This window comes from Triticum aestivum, chromosome 6B (genome assembly GCF_018294505.1).
Source record: "Triticum aestivum cultivar Chinese Spring chromosome 6B, IWGSC CS RefSeq v2.1, whole genome shotgun sequence".
Lineage (NCBI taxonomy): Eukaryota > Viridiplantae > Streptophyta > Magnoliopsida > Poales > Poaceae > Triticum > Triticum aestivum.
In genome coordinates, this window is record NC_057810.1 from 2,911,265 (window position 1) to 2,912,017 (window position 753).

Below are 753 nucleotides of genomic sequence, written 5' to 3' on the forward strand. Positions count from 1 at the left end.
AAGAAGAAGAAGAAGAAGAAGAAGAGGAAGAAGAAGAAGAAGAAAATAAATAAGTAATTAGAAAGATTATAATTAATCTGAGCTAAAAGAAAAAAAAGAAAAAAAGCAAAAATCAAAAGAAAATAAATAATTCAAAGCAAAAAATAAAATAAATAAAAGAAAAAAAGTGCCACCTAATGGGCTACCACGGCCTGAATACGACTACAAACCCAACAATGGGCCAGGATTCAGGCCCGCAATAGGCCCAATAGGCCCACAGGCACATATAGTGTGTTTAAGCCCGTAAGCCTGCATTTGAGAGGAGCTCGAGAGGACAGCGGGACTGGGGCTTATAAACCACTCTCGAGCTCCCTCAGGTAGCAAGGTGGGACTAAACATTCATGTCATGACGCGGGCAGCACAGGAGTCTTTGGTCCCGGTTGGTGGCACAAACCGGGACTAAAGTGGTGCATTGGTACCGGTTCGAGGCACGAACCGGGACCAATGCCCACCCTTTAGTCCCGGTTGGTGCTACCAACCGGGACCAAAGCCCTCTGCTTCCCGCCCTTTGGGCTGCTGAAAAGAGGTATTTGGTCCCTGTTGGTACCTCCAACCAGCACTAAAGGTGGCATTAGTCCCAGTTTGTCTCACGAACCGGGACCAATGATCTGCCTATATATCTGGCACTCGCCAAAATTTCGTTCAGTTCGTTCTTCTCCCTGCCCCGACGCCGCCAGGCTGCCCGCCCATCTCCGGCTCGCCGTCGCCGTCGCC